Source organism: Schistocerca piceifrons, chromosome 4 (assembly GCF_021461385.2).
Source record: "Schistocerca piceifrons isolate TAMUIC-IGC-003096 chromosome 4, iqSchPice1.1, whole genome shotgun sequence".
NCBI classification, from domain to species: Eukaryota; Metazoa; Arthropoda; class Insecta; order Orthoptera; family Acrididae; genus Schistocerca; species Schistocerca piceifrons.
The window spans coordinates 774393329-774418409 of record NC_060141.1 but is presented as its reverse complement, the minus strand read 5'-3'; positions in this window follow the sequence as shown (position 1 = coordinate 774418409).

The window sequence follows — 25081 nt, the reverse complement described above, 5'->3', positions numbered from 1 at the left end:
CACTCCTACTATATATGCTCCCTACCCTTCCACTTCTGCCCATCTGCTCCTCCCTTATCACTCACACAGAGTTGTTTGAACATTTTCTACTCAACGTGCGACAGCGAATGTGACACCAACACAATTGTGCACAACTGCACTTCATACAAGCAGTGTGAACTAATTTTGATGAAACCCTTGGTGACAACCAGATAGGGCGCAGTGGGCTGGTGGCATGGCAAAAACGTTCCCACAAACTGACACCAATTGATTTTTTTATTTATTCTGGGGACTCCTGACTTCTGGGGACACGTGAAATCTGTTGTTATGAAACACCCACTGAGACTCATGAAGAGCCTATTGCGCGCGTTGTGGCAGCGTCTGGATCAATTTAGACTTGACCAGGAGTGTTCGAACGACTGCGAGAGCCACTTCAGCGTCGTTGCATGGCGTACACTAAGGCAGGTGGGCCTAACGTAGGGCACTTTTAGTAACTGTTATCAAACACAGGTTGTTAATTTCCGCTCCGACTTATTATTTACATTGATGCCACAAATACAGTGAAATAGACACCCTGCACACCTGTAATAGTGATAGTTTGGATGACCTGTTGTTTACATACCCTCTTGGTAGCGCGTGATGCTGTTCAGCGACATCTAGCGCCGTACGCTAGGCTAGGGGCAAATTGAGCCGCGTGTGGAGCGGCACACAGCGCGTTTATGTAACGTCACAGTTTCAAATGGGAAAGCGCAAACTGCGACGCGACGCGACTGGGACGCGACACGCGCCTGCGCCAGGTCGCGTGGCTTTTTGTTTGCAGCACAGTTTCTCGCGCCGCGCGTCACGCGAGCATTACGGGAGAGGTGAGGCGGGGAGCGGGAAGGCAGTCGGCCGTATCCTCACTTCGGCAGAGCGCAAATGGGCAGCGGAAGTACACTACTGGCCATTAAAACTGCTACACCAAGAAGAAATGCAGATGATAAACGGGTATTCATTAGACATATATATTATACTAGAACTGACTTGTGATTACATTTTCACGCAGTTTGGGTGCATAGATCCTGAGAAATTAGTACCCAGAAAAACCACCTCTGGCCGTAATAACGGCTTTGATACGCCTGGGCATTGAGTCAAACAGAGCTTGGATGGCGTGTACAGGTACAGCTGCCCCTGCAGCTTCAACAAAATACCACGGTTTGTCAAGAGTAGTGACTGGCGTATTGTGACAAGCCAGTTGCTCGGCTACCATTGACCAGACGTTTTCAATTGGTGAGAGATCTGGAGAATTTGGTGGCCAGGGCAGCAGTCGAACATTTTCTGCATCCAGAAAGGCCCGTACAGAACCTGCAACATGCGGTTGTGCATCATCCTGCTGAAATGTAGGGCTTCGCTGGGATCGAATGAAGGGTAGAGTCACGGGTCGTAGCACATCTGAAATGTAACGTCCACTGTTCAAAGTCCCGTCAATGCGAACAAGAGGTGACCGAGACGTGTAACCAATGGCACCCTATACCATCTCGCCGGGTTATACGCCAGTATGGTGATGACGAATACACGCTTCCAATGTGCGCTCACTGCGATGTCGCCAATCACGGATGCGACCAACATGATGCTGTAAACAGAACCTGGATTCATCCGAAAAATTGACGTTCTCCCATTCCTGCACCCAGGATCATCGTCGAGTACACCATCGCAGGCGCTCCCGTCTGTGATGTAGCGTCAAGGGTAACAGTAGCCACGGTCTCCGAGCTGAAAGTCCATGCTGCTGCAAACTTCGTCGAACTGTTCGTGCAAAAGGTTGTTGTCTTGCAAACGTCCCCATCTGTTGACTCAGGGATCGAGACGTGGCTGCACGATCCGTTACAGCCATGCGGATAAGATGCCTTGTCATCTCGACTGCTAGTGATACGAGGTCTTTAGGATCCAGCACGGCGTTCCGTATTACCCTCCTGAACCCACCGATTCCATATTCTGCTGACAGTCATTGGATCTGGACCAACGCGAGCAGCAATTTCGCGATACGACAAACCGGAGTCGCGGTTGGCTATAATCCGACCTCTATCAAAGTCGGAAACGTGATGGTACGCATTCCTCCTCCTTGCACGAAGTGTCACAAAAACGTTTCACCAGGCAACGCCAGTCAACTGCTGTTTGTGTATGAGAAATCGGTTGGAAACTTTCCTCATGTTAGCACGTTGTATGTGTCGCCACCGGCGCCAACCTTGTGTGAATGCTCTGAAGAGCTAATCATTTGCACATCACAGCATCAACTTCCTGTCGGTTAAATTTCGTGTCCGTAGCACGTCATCTTCGTGGTGTACCAATTTTAATGGCCAGTAGTGTGTTACCCATCCCAAAAATCAGCCTTACGGTATAATGAGTTTTATTGCCACCGATTAGTGTTTCGCTTTACGCCTGAAACGCCTGATAAATCACGCAGGGCGAACAGGTAATTAGGGTTGTGGAAAGGGCCAAGGGAGTTGCGGTCGGATTCATTTCAAAATTGCAAATTGTTATCATTTAGTTCACAAATACACTCCTGAAAGAATTAAATTTGATTCGCGGCTGAAGGTCTCCAACAGATGCTTTAGAATAAGTTCAGTTTTGAAAAGACATGACACACAGTTAAACCTACGAATAAGATAAATCGTACACATATATGAGATCAGCATGCGGAGCGGATTAAGGCTGCCGTATCAATTCTTCAAAATTCCAAATATTCTTTGATGAGTGCTGAAGGCCGAAGGCCACAATGTTTTAAGATGCTAACAGGGCTAATGGCCCATGAGGTACACAGAAAGAGATAAACAGACGCAGTAAGATGGCTAAAGGCCGTAAAGTTGAATTCTGCAAATTAAGAAAATATATATTGCAAAAATCGGTAAAACAATACATTAAGTTAAGAAATTCCCTTTTTGCAACACCAACGGCGGAAGGCCCACATGAAGTTGTAAAATCTTCCAGAGGAAATTACAATAACGTTTCAAGAGCAGAAGGCGATAATGTTGTACTGGAATGAAACTCTGAGTACATGTTTTCCAGGCTGAAGGCCCACAACTAAACTTTCCAAATTAAAAATATAAAATACAGTTAAATTACAACAACATTAACACTACCAAAAGGAAAATCAAGAAAACAGCAGTCAGGAATGTCAAGTGGATCGGTCTGCCCTCGTTCACTTAGGCAAGACAGGTCGAGAGTCCAACTAAATTCGTGCGAACCCAACAAAGGGACAGTCACGGACCGACCGACCGACCGACCAACCGCTTGCTTGCCACGACGGAGTACACGAGAATTCCAGGCCCCAAACAAAAATTGACAAGTATCACTACCCTCAAACAAACGCGTATGTGAACTGAGCTGCCAAAACTACACACCATGTGGTGCAGCAACAACCGCTGAGGAAATGACACAGCCTAAAATCTACGTTAGCGGCCAGGGCACGTAACCTGAACACTGACGGCCACAAGGCAGAATATTCCGCTGGTGCGCTTGATTACGGATAAATTAATTTGATCAATTCCACCTGACGGCGGCTATCTTGACCACTTCACTCGTTGTTGCTCACAGGAGAAAATCTCCACAACAGCAACGCCAAAAGCAACAACGTAATGCTCAAAACCATTCAACTTTCACGTCCTGGGTGGGCGAGCGACGATGCTCGTACCGATCGGAAAGCTCCAGACCGACACTGCGCAGAGACCGCCAGCGGCCCAGTCGACTACGCCGCACGAAGATATCCTCGGGCGAACCGACCTACTAACAATCCACCGAAAGTAAGGCCCGGCTTAAGTGATGCGTGGCGGCAACGGTCGGGCGGGCGATGTCCACGCAGGGCTCACTGCTGCTACTGCAAGCCGGCGAATGGCTGGCCCGGGCTGCGCTCCAGATGCGTAGCAACTTCCTGGCAGGGCCCAACACGCAACTCCCTGGCAGGGCCCAGCTCACGACCCGAACTGCCGCCGTCAATTCTCCTCCTCGCACGTTCCGACTGAGTCGCCTCAGAATGCCGACAACATCTAAAATAGTCGTCTATGGCAATAACGCCAAATACACACAAAACTTGACAAACACTGCACGAAGACCTGAACGAAGCACGCACGAAGACAAATCGGGAGTCGATGATGCGCTCGTGTAAACACACACACACACACACACACATACACACACACACACACACACACACACACACACACACACAGAACTCGTCAACCGAACTGGCGATCCGAACTGCTTCCAACAGACAACGACCGTGAAGTAACAGCAGTCGAGCAAAGATACTACGAGAGGAGATATATCGATACGCCCTAATTACGCCGCTCACGGTCAGGCAAAGCAGCAACTCAGTGACTGTAGTAATTTAAATTAATGTAGTGAGGTGGAAGTACGTTAAAAACAGGGTGTAAAATACATGATGGCGGGAACACGAGGTACACACTACTCATCGCCGTCCAAGCCCACCATATCTTTTCGTTGGTTCATAATAGTTTGCAATTACATATATCTGTACACATTCTTGTTTTGTTTATTATTCATCGAAAACAATGAACAGTCTTATAACTGGTGAGCCATTAGCCACTGTAAATATATCTTCTGCCTCCACAATGTTTCCAGATCGTAAGAAGGGACAGGCGATTCGTCTTGAGGGTAGATAAAAAGGAAGTAAGGAATATTATAATACCACGTGATCTAGAAGCAAGGCAGAAAAGTAAAACAAGGTTATCTACTTGCTGCCTGATATTCTGACTTATCTCTACGATGTGTTACAAAAAGTTGAAAAGGCACATTTTCAGCAGGTATGACCTCTGTGTGCTCCTGGTAAAAAGCGTCCGTGATATGGAGTACATAAGTTACACATCCGTTATGTGTATATGGGTCTAATAAGAGACATTACGCTACCTACACGTGGACATCACATTTCCACTGCAAGCCAGAAACAGTCGACAAGTCCTCATGAAGAAACGATGTTTTAATCGGCTCTTCGTGACGAGAAAAAGAATTTCATTGGTTGCATACACGCTATCAGCATTAATAAAGTAATTACACAACAAGCTACACAAAGGAAGCAGTGGTCGGTATTATTCCAAAAGTTATCCAGAAAGAATGTGGTGATCTGATATATTTATTTAGTTGAAACGTATTGCTGACAAAGGCAGATCTACTTTCATGATAATCTTTTTCGAACGACGTGAACTCTTCTTCTCACAAAACACACTTGTCTAGCTTCCGCATTCCTGTCGCGCGTATTATTCACAGCTGCTTACGATGCACTGACAGTTGTGTTGTGCCACGTATCAGTTGTTGATTTTTATCAGTAACAACTATTTTATTCCCGAATCACGCATTGTCAGTTTGGCAAGACGTAGGTGAGTAACCAGCATCAGGGATGTGCGCCTCATTCCGCCTGAAGTGTACGCTCGTCTCTACTTTGATACAAAGAAAAGGAATAAAATCTCTTGGTAAGTTTCCATCCCAGTGTTTCAGTATTAAAAGTGCGATGGGTTATGGGATTCAACCAAAACTGCGACAGAATTTTAGCGTGAATTGTTAACCTTTTCTCATTCGAAGAAGCATCATCATTTACGAGTAACGGCCACATTTCTCTTGTTGACAGGTTTGAGAATACTTATTTTGCCAAAACAGAAAATAATTTGCACAGACTCAGTTTTGTATCAGCTATTGCGACAAAAATCTGAAACAGTGTGTCTCATTAAACGAGTAATTGGCGACCAGAGAGCTCAACAGCTTACAGAAATCTTCATTGTGTCAGTTTGTGGTAACATAAGAGAAGATATTTCATCTTTACTTTCACACTAGGAAACTCTTGTCTAAACAGCTGTCGATAACTCTTAAAAAATTACAGTCACTGGAATGAAAAAAATAAAAAGGGAAGTGTAACTGCTGATATAACGTCATAGATAAGAAAGTTCACTGTGTTCACGAACTGGCAAAGTACCTTCCTCCTTGTGTGCCACCATGCACCAAAATCTCGTCTCGACGTCTCGGGCGGTTTAGGAGATACGAGTGATGTAGGAATATTTCGTTGCCGTGCGCGTGAGATCGGGAGTGAATGTGGTACATGGGGTCCATTTTCTCGAGATCAGAGACAGATGGAGACCTCCTCCCAACTCTAAACAAAAATTCAAGTTGTTAGCTGAATTTCATACGCAGCAACATATGGTGTAATACGCACCAAACGCTAAATCATAGCGACCCCTATTTCTCATTGCAAACTTTCTGAGTATTGCGTAGTGTCTTTTTAAAATGTGTATACCACAATAAACATGAACATCAGCGAGATGATGGGCACTTCGACACATACCTGGCACGTAACGCTACAAGTAAGGAAAATAAAATATTTTCACTGATTAGTTCCTGTAAAATCGTTTGAGAAGGAAAACAGGGTGCGCGCGCTTCGATTCTGTCAGCGTAGAGCGTCGCCAATGGGCGCTTGCGAATTATGTGTACCCGTTGCAATATGCTTTGCATCAGCGCGACATGTGTGGTGCGTCGCGCTGTAATGTTAGCACGGGGGACAAAACAGCTAACGTTGAGGTGCACGAGGACGGGATGTCTCAAGTCACGACACATTGAGCCATTGGCATAGGTCACGAGCTGGTTGACGTGATTCTGCCCTCTCAGTGCTCTCCAAGGGCCTTTGTCCGCTTTATTTGGCTCGCAAACCATACTGTTTGTTCACAAAGATAGTTGCGCCTAGAATTCCTACGTTAACTCTATCGAAACGAACATTTCCTTTCGTGGCCATATGCTTGTCTTTTTGGTCTGACTGTAATATACATAAATAATACGCGTAATAAGACAAAAATGAAAGATGGTGGCCGGATGCGGTGGCCGAGCGGTTCTAGGCGCTTAGGTCTGGAACCGCTCGACTGCTACGGTCCCAGGTTCGAATCCTGCCTCGGGCATGGATGTGTGTGATGTCCTTAGGTTAGTTAGGTTTAAGTCGTTCTATGTTCTATGGGACTGATGACCTCATATGTTAAGTCCCATAGTGCTCAGAGCCATTTGAACCATTTTTTTTGAAAGATAGTGGTCCACTCTGGAAAGACACCAGATTATGGAAGTTCACCAAATGAAACAAACTCACTCCTCACACAGAGTCCACTTATGTTTACATAACATGGCAGAGGGCATGAGCCACATTGCAGTGGTGCCAACTGACTCTATCAAATGGCTCTGAGCACTGTGCGACTCAACGTCTGAGGTCATCAGTCGCCTAGAACTTAGAACTAATTAAACCTAACTAACCTAAGGACATCACACACATCCATGCCCGAGGCAGGATTCGAACCTGCGACCGTAGCGGTCACGCGGTTCCAGACTGAAGCGCCTTTAACCGCACGGCCACACCGGCCGGCTGACTCAATCAGTAGATCGGGTTTCACTAGGCACAGCCTGCACCTCAATAGGTATGGGATGGGGAGGCTGGCTAGGCTTATAGGTGACAGTGTAGTGGATGGTAGTGGGATCACTCACGGAAAAATTCCTGTAGTAGTTGGTGTTAGAGCTGCACCCTTTTTAGATTGAAGTCAGCTGGTAGGTATACCTGCTTATAGGAAGCTCACCTTCAGAGGGTGTCATGTTCCAAGTAGAGAAGAATTAGCATATTTCATCAAAATATAAGAGGTATTCGGGATAAAGTTAGTAATTGCTTATAGACATTGACTCGGAAATTATTGGTACATCGGAGCACCTCTGAAATAATCTGACAATGCAGAGACATCCTTTACCAGGATACAGATTAGCTGTCTGTTTTTCAAGGAGTTCCTTGCGGGATGAGAGAGTGGTCATGTATGTGAAAAACAGTATTCCATTTGAATCCATATACGTATCACGGCACTGCACTGAACAGATAGTTGAACGTTGTGCAGGGGCACTTTAATTTAGTGAAACTAAACTTCGAGTTGTTGATGTTTATAGGTCCCCTAACACTGACTTCAGAGCATTTCAGGATTCGAACCTGCGACCGTAGCAGGAGCGCGGTTCCAGACTGTAGCGCCTAGAACCGCTCGGCCACAGCTCCGTGTCACAAACATAATGTCTCGCTACTGTAGGACACCTCCCATTCGTCTCCGACTACGACTGTACATTGTGCCCATTGGTCAACTTATCGTCGACAGACTGTATGTGTTGGGGTAAACAGTCCGGTTTGACCCAAATGTTCGGCATTTCCGAACTCTTTCACAGACGACAACAGTTTAAGTGATTGCGGGCTTACTCTTGGATGTCCTTCTTGATGGGACGTAGAACACAGATTCATTACATCTTTTTCTATCATATTAGTAACGCCCAGTTTTTCTGCTGCCATGTACGAGTAATTCTTATTTGATGCCAGGTACTTGTAATTAATATGCACTGAAACTCCAAATAATCTGACTACAGAAATGTAAATTTAGTTTCACATTTTTTGTCAAGTATGTACCGTACTGACGATGTCGTTTTTAAGATTTCACTTCAGATTTTATGTGTATGGTTTAATGTCTATTTTTCACACCACAATTCATTGTTTTAATCCTTCGCTACAATGCTCAAGAAATCTAATATTACTAGTGTGTCGGGATTTCTGTGCTCGCTAATTGCGGCATTTAAAGGCACTATACCGTTCAATTATTTTGGAGATACAGTAAAGATTAGTGCTGACAATCGGGCCTTTAAAGATTAATTTGTTACACGACATATGCTAGAAACATCAGACAGTAGAATAGACCTATTAATGACACAATAGTGACCATTCCGTTTGCAGTAACGTTACTGGAACATTCAAAAGACTTCACTCTCATCACTGATTGGATAATGCTTAACTCATTACTAATGGCCAGTACATTTTTCTAGATATCCGTGATAAAGTCATTGTTATTCGGTAATCCAGAAAGAAAATTGTTAGCATTTTATTATATGACAGTGAAATGAAGTGGTGAAATACTAGTTAATAAAAATACTCCATCTGCCAGGAGCGTGGGAATATCAAGCAACTGATTGATAAGTCGCAGTGCGTAGCATTCAAAATTAATCCTCAACAATTTTGATTGAATATGAAAGGTAGTTGAAGCATATACTGTTTCTAAGGTTAAATGTCACGTCGCAGCCTGAAATGAAGCAGTGAACTATGCCATCAGGACACAGTTCAAGAAATGGTTAATAAGGGTGCATTGTAGCTCAGAGGCAAACATTTGTGGAAACACAGTTTTTGCTGTTGCGGTCTTCAGTCCGAAGACTGGTTTGATGCAGCTCTTCAAGCTACTCTATCCCGTGCACGACTTTTCATCTCCGAATAACTACCGCAACGAACATCCGTCACAACGTGCTTACTGCGTTCATCTCTTGGTCTCTCTCTATGATTTTTACCTCCCACACTTCCTGTCAGTACTAAATGACGATGTCTTGATGTCACAAAATGTCTCCTATTTATCGATCCCTTCTTTTAGTCAAGTTGTGCATAAATTTATTGTCTCTCCAATTCTGTTCAGTACCTCCTCATTAATTATGCGATCTACCAAACCAATCTCCAGTACTCTTCTGCAGCACCATATTTCAAAAGCTTCTATTCTCTCTTTGTCTAAACTATTTTTCGCCCATGTTTCACTTCCATACATACCTACATTCCAGACAAATATCTTCAGAAAACACTTTTGAACACTTAAATATATATTCGCTGTTAACAAATTTCGCCTCTTGCTACTCTTGGCACTACCAGTCTAAAATCTGTACCCTCTCTACTTCGGCCATAATCTTATATTTTGCTGCCTAAACAGCAAAACGTATCTTCTACTTAAGTTTCTCGTTTCCTAATAAATTTCTCAGCATCACCTTATTTAAATTCGACTATATAACGTTATTCCGTTTTTGCTTTTGCTGATGTTCATCTTATACCCTCCTTGCAGGACACTGTCAATTCCGTTCAACTGCTCTTCCATGTAATTTGCTGTCTCTGACAGAATTACAATCTGATCGGGAAACGTCGAAGTTTTGATTGGTTTTCCCTGAACTTTAATTCCTACTCCAAATTTTTCTTTGGATTCCTTTTCTACTTGCTCGATGTACAGATTAAGCAACATCGGGGTTTTGTTAAACCGTGTCCCTCTCCCTTCTCAACCACTGCTTCCCTTTCATGCCCATCAGCTATTTTTGTAGCTGTGTGGTTAGTGTACAGGTTGTTAATAGCCTTTCACTCCCTGCATTTTACCTCTCATATGTTCAGAAATTCAAAGGGAGTGTTGTAGTCAACACTGACAAAAACTTTTTCTACATCTACTAACACAATAAGCGTAGACTTGTCTTTCCTTAAGATATCTGTGAAGATAAACAATATGGTCAGCACTGCCTAGCATCTTCCCACATTTCACCAAAATCCATACTGATCTTCTCCGAGGACTCTTTCTTCCAGTTTTTCCATTCTTCTGTAAAGAATTCGTGTAAGTATTTTGCAACCCTGAATTACTAAAGTGATAGTTTGGTAATTGTCGCACCTGTCAGCAAATGCTTTCTTTGAAATTGTAGTTAATACATTCTTCTTGAAGTCTGAGGGTATTTAGCCTGTCTTAAACATGTTGCACAGTTCTGTAATGGTTGGGTCTCCGCCGGCCGCGGTGGTCTCGCGGTTCTAGGCGCGCAGTCCGGAACCGCGCGACTGCTACGGTCGCTGGTTCGAATCCTGCCTCGGCATGGATGTGTGTGGTGTCCTTAGGTTAGTTAGGTTTAAGTAGTTCTAAGTTCTAGGGGACTGATGACCACAGCTGTTAAGTCCCATAGTGCTCAGAGCCATTTGGCTGGGTCTCCCAAGGCTATCAGCACATCTGACAGAATATCGTCTACTCCCGAGCAGTGGTTTCGTCTTAGATTTTTCAGTGTTCTGCCAAATTCTTCTCTTAGTATTACATCTCCCATCTCATCTTCATCTACATCCTCTTCAATTTCTATAATATTACCTTCAAGTTCATTTCCTTTGTATAGACCCTCTATACACTCCTTCCATCTTTCGGCTTTAGTTTCTTTGCTTAGGACTGGTTTTCCATCTGAGCTCTTGATATTCATACAAGTGGTTCTCTTTTCTCCAAAGGTCTCTTTAGCCTTTATGTAGGTGGTATCTATCTTTCTCTTAGTGAAACACATACATTTACCCTCTAGCTATTCCTGCTAAGCTATTTTTTAGACGTTTGTATTCCCTTTCACATGTTTTCATTCTCTGCATTTTTATATTTTCTCCTTTCACCAAATAAAATCAACGCCACTTGTGTTATCCAATGGTCTCTACTTATCTTTGCCTGTTTACCTTCTTGAATATGACGATCTTATGGAGGTTTACCAATAATCGTCCTTCTGGTAAAAAAATCGCTACTAGAACAGGATAAGCTTGAAATGCACTAGTAGAAAAAGGACACTACACCACATACCAGACAAGAAAGCGAGTTAATACTGCACTGTCATCCAGTTTTGAGGTATACTCTTATTGGAATTTTCAAGTCTCTACGCGTGGGTAAATTATTTTAAAACAATTTGAAATCTAGTTCTAAACAGACAGAAATGAAAACAAACTAACAAATAAGTGTTACAATTTGTTACCGTCACGTTCAATATGTAGTACCTGCATTTTTGTAGTTATATATTTACGTAACATGTACATACTGACACATGGCTGAAAGTGTAGCACACATTTTACACTCTGTAACTACGCACATGTACGGAAGATTTGCGGCTGTGTGGAGCTGGTTCGCCTGGTGTGCGCGGAAACATGGGCCTCGAAGTCTGGACTGCAACCTCAAGATGCTCGTTTCCTGGATCTAGGAAATTCTTCTAGTCTGTCACCCACTTCCCCTTTAAAATCACTATTTTAAATAAAATAGCATTTATTTCGCTGGTTCTCTTGTTTTCCCCACTATACCGGGATATGTCACTCATATGAAAAGAACTTTCTTTTGCTTGTGCCTTTGCCCCGCAGTTTTTTCAGAGCGAGCATTACTACTGTCGGATTTGGCATGGTTAATTGAACCAAAAGGCAGCTGCCCATGCATTGCTATTTAAAATCCTTCACCCAAGACCACTGTGTCAACAGTACAGCTACCATTATTTTTGTGGAGTCACCGCCAGACACCACACTTGCTAGGTGGTAGCTTTAAATCGGCCGCGGTCCATTAGTACATGTCGGACCCGCGTGTCGCCACTGTGTGATCACAGACCGAGCGCCACCACAAGGCAGGTCTCGAGAGACTGACTAGCACTCGCCCCAGTTGTACGGACGACTTTGCTAGCGACTACATGGACGAAGCATAGCTCATTAGCAGAGCAGATAGTTAGAATAGCCTTCAGCTAAGTCAATGGCTACGACCTAGCAAGGCGCCATTAGTAACATTGCATGTATCTAAAGAGTCTCACTTGTATCGCCACAATCTCCAGATGTACCAAAAGGATGGATTAAAGTTAAGTATTCCAGAAGCTACGTACTTTTCTTTATAGCATTCATTACGTATCCTGTTTCAGACCTCACGCCATCCAGCTTTAGCTTAGCGCGTGCCTTTCGACTTCCTCTCATTGTGTCTAGACTGTCTTGTCTAGACACAACATTTTTGGCGACGAGTCCAAAAAGGGTCTTGTTCCTTCTAATTGCTTACATTTACTTGTGTCATAGCTTCGCCAGATGTACTGTCCGAATTTTATCGCTTGCAGAATCAGCAGACGCAGGCGTTATTGGATGCCCTTGGACAGCTCGTCCAGGGTCAACGTGCGATGCAAAGCGATGCGGCAGCCGCCGCTTCACCGCTACCACAGCCACAACATGCAGTTGCACCCCCATTTCGTCCCTATGAACCAGCTAAGGAAACATGGACGGAGTGGTCACGCCAGTTTGGATTTCATCTCGCCGCCTACAGAATTCAAGGTAACGAGCGGCAGCCTCATATATTGGCGTGTGTAGGGGTGCAAACGTACCGTGTGATAGTGAAATTATTTCCCCGACGCGACGTAGCAACTCTGTCCTACGAAGTAATTTTGTCTGCTTTAGATGCCTATTTCAAGGAAACAGTTAATGTAGTTGCAAAAAGGTATACTTTCTTTCATACAACACGTACGGCCGGTCAAACTAATAGGGAGTGGGTTGCAACATTGCAAGGCCTTACAAGGGATTGTGTTTTGAGTGTGAATGTGGACTCCCTTATTCAGATACAATGGTACGTGATGCAATTGCACAGAACGTTTCTGACGTTCGTATACGGGAACAGATTTTGAAACTAGTTAATCCCTCCCTTCAACAAGTGATAGACATATTAGATAGACAAGACACACTTGACTTTGCTCAGGAATCATTTGCAACTTCGCCAGCCGTGTGTAACATTAACCGGCCCGCCAGGCGCGCTGCACGGCCCGGTAAACTGCCCTCGCACACGTCCACACAGCTGCCGCCACGCTCTAAACCAGGTGTGCCGCGACAGCATACAACTGCAGTGAAATCATGCCCGCGGTGTGCTACTAGACATTCGCATGAAAATTGCCCGTCACGCCAAGCTCTTTGCTTTTTCTGTAATAAGAAAGGACATGTTCAAAGTGTTTGCCAGAAAAAGCTCAGGTCAGACAATCACAACCATTCCAGGCTCTTTGCTTCGCACCGGAATCGAACCAAGAATACTCAGGCTTGTGAACCTTCGCCCATGGAAATTCATGTAGTTAATTCCACTTCGTCCAGTGCCACTGTCTCTAACAGTGACTGTGTTCGTCCCACAAATACTGTGCGTCGACGTCGCCGGAAATCGCGTCAAGTCGCAAGTGCCTCTGTACCAGTGTCAGTTCAAATTGCACGAGACAGTCGCTCTTGTCGTCAGCAGGACAATAAACTTTTTGTAGATTTGGACTTTAATGGCGAGGTCATACCATTCCAGCTCGATACCGGAGCTGCAGTTTCATTGCTCAATCATGACACGTACAAACAACTGGGCAAACCTCCATTGCGTGCCGCAAATGTTAAGTTAAATAGTTATTCAGGTCAGAATATCCCTGTGTTAGGACAGTGCACTCTTCTTGCAACATACAAGGGCCAAACAACACTTGTGTCATTTTACGTTCTTCGTTCTTCTACTGCAGTGAACTTGTTTGGTTTAGATTTATTACAATTGTTTAACATGTCTATAGTAAATCAGGTCGTATCAGTGAATCAGACTGTGCCTTCAGACAGTGTTTCTCGTCTGTGTGAAGAATTTGCAGAAATTTTTGCACCGGGCTTAGGTTGCGCTAAAAACAATGAAGCACATTTGGAACTGAAAGTCAACACACAACCGAAATTTTTCACAGCGCGCAATGTTCCTCACGCATTGCGTGATGAGGTCGCAAGAACATTACACGATTTAGAATCACAAGGTGTAATTGAACGTGTGCAGGCTTCTCTCTGGGCCTCACCCTTAGTAATTTTGCCAAAACCTTCTGGAAAATTGGGACTTTGTGTGGACTTCAAGGCCACTGTGAATCCACAATTAGTGACTGCAACTTTTCCTTTACCCCGCCTGGAAGATCTTTTTGATCAACTGTGCCCGGGTAAATACTTTACGAAGTTGGACCACGCAGATGCGTACTTGCAAATACCGGTGGACGAAGAATCCCAGCGCGTCTTGGTGGTTAACACGCATCTTGGTTTGCACCGATTCAAAAGACTGCCATCAGGGTGTGCATCCGCCCCTGCATTGTTTCAGCAATATTTACAAACTGTTTGTGCGTCGGTCCCTACTGCTGCGAACTATCTGGACGATATTGTGATCTCCGGAAAGACAGCAGATGAGCATTTAGCACACCTACGAACATTATTTCAAGTGTTGCGACAAAATGGTCTTCGCTTGCGGAAGGACAAATGTGTGTTTTTTGCTCGTGACTTACCATACCTGGGACATGTAATCAATGCCCAAGGCATACGTCCGAGTCCAGAGCACCTCCGTGCCATGCAAGACTTGCCTTCGGCACAGAATTTGAAGCAGCTACAGAGTGTGCTGGGAAAAATTAATTACTACCACAGGTATATCCCGCGTGCCTCTTCCATTTCAGCTCTGCTTCATAGCTTACGCCGTAAGGGTGTTCCGTTCGTCTGGACGACGGAATGCGAACGCGCCTTTCGACAGTTGAAATCGGCGTTGCTTTCAAATACTTGCCTTACGCCATTCGATCCCCAGAAACCCTTTTTGTTGATGGTAGATGCATCGGATTTCGGGATCGGTGCTGTGCTTGCGCACGAAGATGGATCGCATGATCGCCCTATTGCCTTTGCGTCTAAATTGCTCTCATCTGTTCAAAGAAATTATTCACAGATAGAGAAAGAAGCTTTGGCTCTCGTGTTTGGTGTTACTTAGTTCCATGATTTCTTGTATGGTCGTCACTTTACCATCATCACAGACCACTAACCTTTGACGTCGCTTTTTCATCCGAACAAGCCTGTACCTCCGCGTACAGCGAAGAAATTCATTCGCTGGTCTATTTTCCTCTCGCAGTACAGCTATGATATCTTGTATCGGTCCACTGCTAAGCACGGAAACGCCGATACGTTGTCCCGTTTGCCTGTTGCTGAGGATAGAGCATTCGATTCATCTGAACTTGCTTGCATGTTCATTGATTCGGAAACCGATGAAGTGGTCGAATCGTTTCCGATTGATTTTCGTCGTGTAGCTACAGCCACAGCTGCTGACCCGGTCCTTGCTACCGTTTTGCGTTTTGTTGCTACGCAATGGCCCTTGTCAAAGTCACGGATCGAGGATCCGTTGGTTCGCCAATTTTTTGCTCATAAGGAGAGACTTTTTGTTCGACGTGGTGTTTTGTTGTTGCGTTCTGATAATGATCAGTCCAGAGTCGTGGTCCCACGTTAGTTACAGTCCTCTGCCTTAACGCTTCTTCACCAAGGACATTGGGGTATAGTGAGAACGATACAACTTGCTCGTCAGCACTGCACTTGGTTCGGAATCGATGCTGCGATTACGCATATGTGCTCTTCTTGCATGGCGTGTGCCGAACAACAATCCGCACCGCCGCGGAAATTCTTTGCATGGCCGCAAGCCACTTCCCCTTGGCAACGATTACACATCGATTTTGCTGGTCCATTCTGGAATGCTCGATGGTTGGTTGTGGTCGATTCTTTCAGTAATTTTCCTTTTGTTGTCCGGATGTCTTCCACGACATCAACTGCCACCATCCAAGCGTTGTCTGCTATCTTTTGCATTGAAGGTCCTCCGCAGACTATTGTTTCCGACAATGGCCGGGTGCAGGTGGCACAGCCTCGCCTGTTGTTAGGCTCCCCACCTCATCGCATACGTCAACATGGGGTCCTCTCCACGGCGGGCGGAAGCCTTATAACACGACCGTTCGCCGATTTGCGGGGGAGGAATGTGGTGTCACCGCCAGACACCACACTTGCTGGGTGGTAGCTTTAAATCAGCCGCGGTCCATTAGTACATGTCAGACCCGCGTGTCGCCACTGTGTGATCGCAGACCGAGCACCACCACAAGGCAGGTCTCGAGAGTCTGACTAGCACTCGCCCCAGTTGTACGGACGACTTTGCTAGCGACTACACGGACGAAGCATAGCTCATTAGCAGAGCTGATAGTTAGAATAGCCTTCAGCTAAGTCAATGGCTACGACCTAGCAAGGCGCCATTAGTATCATTGCATGTATCTAAAGAGTCTCACATGTATCGCCACAATCTCCAGATGTACCAAAAGGATGGATTAAAGTTAAGTATTCCAGAAGCTACGTACTTTTCTTTATAGCATTCATTACGTATCCTGTTTCAGACCTCACGCCATCCAGCTTTAGCTTAGCGCGTGCCTTTCGGCTTCCTCTCATTGTGTCTAGGCTGTCTTGTCTAGACACAACGATTTTACTCTCTCCTTGATTTTTAGCTAGCCATATTGTGACTTCTCTTTACATTGTAGATTGCAAATCTTCACATTTTACCATGTATTGTCGTCTGTGTCTCTACTTAGTGGTAGATCCAAATATTTTAAATGTTTCTTCCTTCAACAAGCGACGGTAATCTTCCTACAAGGTCGAGTTCTAACGTTAACTGTACCACAGCTAGTAAGAAGATAATGTTGTACTTTTACTAAAAATTAAGATTTCATATTTGTGAAATATTATTTCCATTTTTAATAAGGATACAATGACCTACAAAATTATTTTGGATGAGAGCTCAGGTGAGGTTACAATAGTTCTTATTTAGTGTGGCGGATTGCCGTCCAATGGGCCCGGGTTCGATTTCCGGCCTCGGTCAGGGATTTTCTCAGCTCAGGGCCTGCGTGTTGTGCTGTCTTCATCATAATTTCACCTCCATCAGGCGCGCAGGTCGCCCATTGTGGCGTCGAATGCAATAAGACCTGCACCAAGGCCGCTGGACCTACCCCATAAGGGGCCTCTCGCCCAATGACGTCAAACGCTCATTTCCATTTCCACAATAGACTTATTTATTCATGCAACACGTATCAGTTTCATGCAGTAAAAGTCATACCAGAGATGTTGAGGTAAACTCAGTAGCCCCTCTGAACACAGGCACAAGCGAAAGAAAGAAAATTATTTTCATATAAGTGACATATCCTGTTATAGTGGGGAAAAGAAGAGAACCACCGGAAGAACGTTATTTCATTTAAAATAGTGAGTTTAAAGTGGAAGTGGGTGACATCCTCTCATAATGAGAGACTGAGTCCATGGCCATGACAATGAGGAAGAGAGAGGTATTGGCTCAAATGGCTCTGAGCACTATGGGACTTAACATCTGTGGTCATCAGTCCCCTAGAACTTAGAACTACTTAAACCTAACTAACCTACGGACATCACACACATCCATGACCGAGGCATGATTCGAACCTGCAACCATAGCAGTCGTGTGGTTCTGAACTGAGCGCCTAGAACTGCTAGACCACCGCGGCCGGCAGAGAGGTATTGATACTGAGGAGAAAAAACAGCAGTGGGATGGAATGAATGAGATAGTGGCAGTAGGTTATAGGAAGAGAGAGACAGTGACTGTAAGAGGAGACATTATTAATGGGATAAGAAGGACTCTTTGGCTGTGAGACAGGAGACAGAGACAGGACAGACACAAAGACAGAATGACAATGAGGTACGCTGAATAAGAGAATGAAAATGGGCAAATCGGAGTGGATGGGTATGAACGACTTATGCATTAACCATGGTTTGGTGCAAATTGAATTTCACTTGCAGTAGCCACTTTACCACCCATTCCTGTATACTTGATGCCAACTTGAAGTTGTTTACACTTCGTCTTCATTGTGTTGTAATTTTAATGAGACCACCAACTCACAATGACTTGTTGTAAACTTTCCGAATAAGACATCTAGAATTTGGTTTTGCAGTGTAAATCGTGTGATATTGGTGTGACCCCCAGCAAGCGGAGCTGCAGACTGATCCTAAGACGAGAAGCGAGACGGACGCGCCGCTCCGTCCGGCCTCGACCGGGGATTAGCATTGGTGGCGCTACAGCCGCCACTTCGCAGCGCAAACAGCCGTGGGCGGCCGGCCGTCTCCTGTTGTCCTATGGACGGGCCATCAGCGCAGCGACAGTGGCGCCGTTAGCGGCAATTACGGCAGTTAACGGAGGCCGAGAGACGGCGGACGAGCTCATTGTCCGCCAGGCCGAGATGCTTTCCCGGATATAACTCTCCCGCATCCGCAATCAGCAGGGTCTATATCTCCAAGGAAGGCGTTAAAGTCATGTCCTATCGACGGGTGAATGGCACTGAATGCGTACGGCGAGACAGTCTGAGCTGAATGCTCCTCTCGGTAAAGGAAACGTTCTGTTGTTGTAGATAATTTTCAGATTACAAACTCATGTGTACGAAGCCACAATAAGCAAGATGTCACTAGCGTTTGCAGAAACTGCACTAAAAATTTTGTAAACTTTAAATGACTCTAGGGATTAATTTCTTGACAGTAACAATATATTTAGTGATACACCACTTAAAATGGTCGGAATGGCTAATCTGTGTGGCTTGAAAACAAAGGAAGACTGTATACGTTCTATATCTGCATCTATACTTTCATCTAAATCTAGAGACATACTCTGCAAGCCAGGGTATGCCGCGCCGCGGAGAATACCCACTATCACTACAAAATCATTTCCTTTCCTATTACACTCGCAAATAGAGCGAGGAAAAAACAACTGCTACAAGCCTCTGTGGCTTGTATGTTATCTTCGTGGTTCTTACGCGCAGTGTACGTTGGCTGCCGTAGAACCGTTCTGCAGTCAGTCTCGAATGCTAGTTCTCTGCATTGCTTCATTAGTGCTTCTCTAAAAGAACGTCGTCTTCCCTCCAGTAACTACCATTTGCGTTCCCGAAGCACCTCGTTAATATTTGCGCGTTTTTGGAACGTGGTATGTGATAATCAACAGCGCTCCTGCGTACAAAAGGGATGGAAAGACATCACCAATATCCGTTGGTGTACTGCAATAAGCACCACAATCGATAGTGCGACAAAGAACATGTGAGGGTTGGCTTAGGAGAGGCGATGAGAGGATATTCTATGCTGGTACGGTGCTAGAGCCGCATTGCGTGACCTGTTGAATAATACAGATCCTGTTGAACCATTTCCGGCCCAGATGGCCGAGCGGTTCTAGGCGCTACTGTCTGGAACCGCGCGACTGCTACGGTCGCAGGTTCGAATCCTGCCTCGGGCATGGATGTGTGTGAAGTCCTTAAGTTAGTTAAGTTTAAGTAGTTCTAGGGGACTGATGGCCTCAGAAGTTAAGTCCCATAGTGGTCAGAGCCTTTTGAACCATTTATTTGTTGAACCATTGCACAGGTATATTTTGCACGTGTTTACGAAATAATCTATCACCCCTTATGGTCGGATGTACTCGTCAATGTGTTGAAATCACAATTCCCCAAGACAGTTCTGTTCTCCCCTTACAGATGGGTGTACGTAATTTTTTACAGGAATGCTAGTCCGATCACTTCCCACACACGCCTGGCGTTTTCGAAAATTCTAATTACCACGTTGTAAGGCTTGTAGAGGGACAGTGAGTACATAATATCTGTATAGGAACCCATGTCAGAAAACGTACCATCTTCGTTCTAGGACGGTTTCAATTCGGGTGTGTAACGCGTCCACTTCTGCTGAGGCAAAGAGATAAGTCTTAGAGTTACCAGTATGCCGGATTTAACTCCAACTCACTGCTTTTTGTGGTGTAGTATGCAAAGTTTGACTTACGAGACTCGTGTAGGGACAGAGGAAGATATGATGGCACGAGTTCTGGCCGCTGCACTAGGGACTTAAAAGACACAAGATGAGATGGAGAGTGTGTACCAAAACATGTATCGTAAGTATTACGCCTGTAACATCTTTGGTGGTCGCCACATCGAGGCGCAGTTTCAATGCATCAGTAGTGTTCTGTACGTACCGTAAACTGGGTTCTTTTTTGTTGTTTTGGTTTAATCTAAACACGTAATGTTTGAGTGTTAATACAAAATAAATGTGCTTAAGTGATAAATGAGCATTTCGTTATGTTTCCTATCGAATATTTACCTAATAATTATACTGCGTCATGCTTAACTCAGTTGCTCAAGCAGAACTGGATGAGTTAAACATCTGAACTGAAACCGTCGTATAACGCAAGCGGTACATTTCCGGACATGAGTTCGTATTGAAAACTGTATGTACTCACTCCCCTTTACTAGTCCTAGAAGTTTGTTCTATAGTGTACTCAGCACCAGTTCGTTTCATGCTCCATCCATCCAGGGTAGCCTTTCCATGCTCCGGTATGTCCACAGCTCAAAAGCGCCCTATATTTCTCTGGCTTCCTTACTGCCACAGCAAAGTTGATAGAAAAATGGGGTTCTACTACGTCCCATAGATAGCAAAATTGAAACTGAAATGCTTACACTTGCAAGGAACCTGAAGGACGTGTCTAACCCCTGAGCTCGTAAACGCTCATAGCATCTTCACAAATCCGTGCAATTTTTGTTAGCATCTCACTACTTTAGGCAAAAGAATTCCGATATTCTGTTTTAGCTTCGATGTCGTCTCTCTGTTTTCAGCAGGGTTCCTTTAGAGGAATCCATGGAAATCATTGGATGTAGATTCGGGTAGGAGGCGTCTGATATGTCAGAAAGCCGACGCGTATCCATTTTGGACGGTATTTACTTCGAACGGACATAATGAGCTGCCATGGGCTATTCACTTTCACCAGTTGTCGCCAATAGGTGGACGGAGCTCTTCCTGGAGATATATTTTGAATCAGTTCCATGGAAGCAGACTGGGCTCCTTGGACGGTGTACATATTAGAAGAAATGATTATTAAAGGTGTATGTATCATGAGAAATGACAGTCTGCCTGGTATATGACACAGTTTATTTGGAATTTTTTCATGGCTGAACACATGAGCGATATGTACTGTTTGGGTACCAGAGATTGTAGCTTTACTCAGTAATTTTCGGACGAGTGATGAAGTCGGAACCCGTTCAGGTAAGGAGTGGGAGAGAGACTGTTCTGTGATGCCAGAGTGTAGAGGTTGGCCGGTAAACGTGCTGCAGGGAGTACGCATTTTATTTGAGATTCTGCCTGATGTGTAATTGAGGCCCATGGATAAGACGTGATTTGAGATGATTTTGTAGAGAGACGACACTCTTTGTAGAAGGTAGTTTTCACTGAGTTTATTTTGCTGCAAACGCTAGACGAGTATCATTGTAGTGTAAAGACGGCGTTGTGTTTAACAGTACCTACTTACTGGGATCCAGGGTGAATTTTCATCCATGTGTTCTGTGTAGTAATTAGTTTCTTCGCACCAATGTTAATTAAAAGTTTTTAATTGAAGAGGACTAACTGTAATTTCACGTAATTTAAATTTTGTTGGTAAAAATATTTTCATAATGGCACCACAATGCTGAGAAAATATTATTGGTCGTTTCAGTTCGAGTCATTAATGTGTCACTAAAAGGTCTGAATTTAATTTGAGAGTACTACCTTTTGCCATTTAAGAAGCTTATCCTGTCTGTTAGATGAAAAGTGTATCTGATAAAAGCTGCACTGTTACGCTCTTCACTACTGCGTGTACAGTGAAACACGTTTCCCGAAAGAGAACGAAATTCAATTTACGAAAGTAAAATAAAATAACATATCTTCCTTAATTTCTGTGATCCATTTAATGTTGCTCTTACTGTTCCACAATTTTTCTTGTAATCAGTTAGGGAAAACCGTGGAATGGTAAGAGCAACATTAAACGAATCAGAGAAATTACGGAAGGTACAAGAGAACTTCAAATACAGTAGATTACTTAAAAAACAAAACGGAGAAAACAAGAACACTCCAGGATACACAAACCAGACTATAAACGATGATTAGTACATGTGCTACAGGAAGAGTGATAACAGACGATGAATGAAGGAAAATACCTGAAAGAATGAAGAAGTATTTGGCAGACAGAAGAGCAAAACACCCTTCATATAACAATAGATTTTAATAATCCGTGTGCAACCACTACGCTATTGAATTGTCTTATTGAATTATTATTGAACTGTGTTGTATTACTGAATAACAACAACATGTATAAACCTTGCATAACAGACTACAGAGACCCAGTTAAGTGCATAAAAAGTAAAAATACATAAATAAAATACCATGAGGCAGTTAGCCGCGCTGTGATTGACTACAGGTCATGCAGTTCAGCACTTCTTGCAGTGTGCAGTCAGAGTAGACCCGCGTTATCCTTTGCAAAGGCAAAGGTAAGAATCTATTGTACGGCTTAAAGGAACCTTTTGAGAGAAAATTTGGAATAGAGTTCATGACAAATTTTCATATAAATGCAGTATATGCGTTTTCTTAATAGGACACATTTTGATTACTAACGGCCATTGAGTGTGATTATTTCATGACAAGCCCTCCTGAATATTACTCACAACGCTTCATTATATTCAGTATCATTCACAGACAGCCAGATACAGTTTAGATTAATTGAATTTGCACAGATATCTTCGTGCCGAAAATACGGTTGATAAGGCTTTTCGGCATCAGAACGCAAGGGAGACACTCTAATCGTAATTTAAAAATCACAATGCCTCCAAGTAAAAAGTAACACCTGCATCATTTTCACTCGGTTATAGTAGTAGAGTACTTATTTAGAAAGCTCCTTCCCCCCATAACGTTCACACTTGTGTAGTGCGACTACATGGAAGAGATGGGCTGATGAATTCCTCAAGCATCTCAACTCCCTACATCAGAGAGTCAATTAAACCATTAAAGTGCTAACTTGTCTTGTTATCTTTACAAAAGGGAGAGCAGGAGATACTGCAGCGCCTACCGCAAGAAGAGGCACACAGACTATTACAGACACACAGTCGATAGTCACCTCTCTGCACAGAGGAAAGGAATTCTCAAATCGTTACTGTGTAAGACTCGTACTTTCATGGAGTCTCTTGCGAGAACTAAATCATGTAAAGACGATTCAACTCTTGTGCTAGAGAAGTTTCGAAATAAAGTTTCCGATAATAGGGTTGTCCATTCATTCGCCTCCTGACAAAGAGAAAGGGAACCATTCAGAAGGGGAGGAGGAAACTAAATGAATCTTCCCTGATTGAGATGTGATGTTATTTCAGTAATTAAACTATCGAGTCATGTTTAAGAAGGTCTCGGCAGGATGAGCCCACGTATTAGTATGACGTTGCACCGCTTGTGACCTGGATGAATGCACTGACTCATTCGGAAAGGGTGCCATAAAGCCAATGTGGACTTCCCTTCGGCAAGCTCACCCAGAACTGCCGCTGGGACGGAGTTGACTTCCAAAATGGACCTACAGATATTCAATCGGGGACAGGGGTGGGGATCTTGCTTTCACAACAGCAGATCTTAGATACTGCAGCCTCACTCCAAGTAATCTATACGTGATATACACTACTGTGTGGTAGTAATTAAATAATTTTTCTTCTGTAACAGAACTCACCTATAACCAATGTGAGTGGGGAAGACGTCCCTGAGAGGGTAGAGAGCGAGGTGCTGTGTGAAAGTTGCTAAGCCGCAATAAAATATTTGCCCCCGCAATATTAATATTTTATAGAAACTATTGCTGCAGAGAAACAGTAAAATATATACAAGTTTACTGCCATGAGTCTCAACAACAGACACATAAACGTTACTCACGGTGTTTACCGGACCGTAAAAGAAGTTTTAGAAACGCGTTCAATGCAGCCACAGTAAAGACTTCTGTCACCAAGAGTGGATGTGCACACAGCCTACTGAAATATAATCTGGCAATCATTTCATCCGTTTAACTGAGCTTGCATGGTAACTTCAGCAACTCCAAAACTCGTGTAAAACATGGTAACACTTAACAGTAGATAGTGGTAATACAGGGTGTTTCAAAAAGAGTGCACTGCTTTCATAACTCCATATTTATTGATAAAAACATACTACAAACATAGGATGAATTGCAAAAACATTTACAAAATCTTAGTGTTTCAACTGTGCTATTACAAACGCACTATGTATCCATTGGCAGCGCACACCCAACAAATAGACGATAGCTAAATTCGACACAAGCTTTATACAATGTACACTGAAGCGCCAAAGACACTGGTACAGGACAAGCGTATTCAAATACAGAGATATGTAAAGAGGCAGGATACGGTGCTGCGGCCGGAAACACCTATACAAGACAACAATCATCTGGCGCAGTTTTTAGATCGGTTACTGCTGCTACAGTGGCAGGGTATCAAGAGTTAAGTGAGTTTGAACGTGGTGTTATACTCCACACACGAGCGATGTGACAGAGAATCTCCGAGGAAGCGATGAGGTGGGGACTTTCCCACACGACCATTTCACGAATGTACCGTGAGTATGATGAATACGGCCGGAAAAAGATCCTGCAAGAATGGGACCAAAGACGACTGAAGAGAACTGTTCAACGTGACAGAAGTGCAACCCTTCCGCAAATTGCTGCAGATTACAGTGCTGGGCCATCAACAAGTGCCAACGTGCGAACCATTCAACGAAACATCATCGATATGGGCTTTCGGAGCAGAATGCTCACTCGTGTGCGTTTGATGAATGCACTAAATAAAGCTTTACGCCACGTCTGGGCCCGTCAACACCGACGTTGGACTGTTGATGACAGGAAACATG